The sequence below is a fragment of the Pinus tabuliformis genome, chromosome 3_2 (assembly GCF_031772625.1).
Source record: "Pinus tabuliformis cultivar Carrire ecotype Pingquan chromosome 3_2, CPIR1, whole genome shotgun sequence".
Lineage (NCBI taxonomy): Eukaryota > Viridiplantae > Streptophyta > Pinopsida > Pinales > Pinaceae > Pinus > Pinus tabuliformis.
In genome coordinates, this window is record NC_142302.1 from 69,618,097 (window position 1) to 69,618,741 (window position 645).

General features: G+C 38.1%; 1 pseudogene; it reads left to right on the forward strand.

Annotated features, from left to right (window-relative positions):
- On the forward strand, positions 1–390 carry LOC149179884 (endoglucanase 15 pseudogene; annotated as a pseudogene).
- The last annotated feature ends 255 nt before the right edge of the window (positions 391–645 follow it).

The following is a 645-nucleotide window of genomic DNA, read 5'->3' on the forward strand; positions in this document are numbered from 1 at the left end:
ATGGCTTCTGCTTCAATTATTTTCAAGCACTTTTATCCTGCCTACTCCAATGAGCTTCTCAACCATGTCAAGCAACCTTTCACATTTCCTGACAAGTACAAAGGCAAATATGACAAAAACATTGCTATTGTACACAATTATTATGCCTCTAAGATTAGATATGCAGATGAGCTTCTTTTGGAAGCGACATGGATTCATGAGGGTACTATAGATCGGTCTTACTATTACATGAACTATGTCATTGACAATGTCACTTCTCTAGGTGGAATGGAATGGAAAATGACTAAATTTAGTTGGGATGTCAAGTATGCTGGAGTTCAAGTCCTGGCCTCAAAGTCCCTCATGCAAGGCAGAGGTGGGTATAGTAATGTTGTTCTACAGAACTATTAGGAAAAATTAGAGATTTTCATGTGTACGTGCTTGTAGAAAGGTAATAAGATTGTACAAACTCTAGGTGGCCTCCCATTTCGGAAGAAATGGAATACAATCCAATTTCTCTCCTCATAGTTTAGTTTTATTACCTTTTTGTTGCTCGCAAAAACCTTCAATGCTCAGGTGAAGTTGTGCAACCCTCAGAGCTTCTATCCTTTGCTCAATCTTAGATAGATTACATCTTCAAAGACAATCTGAGAGCCACAAGTTACA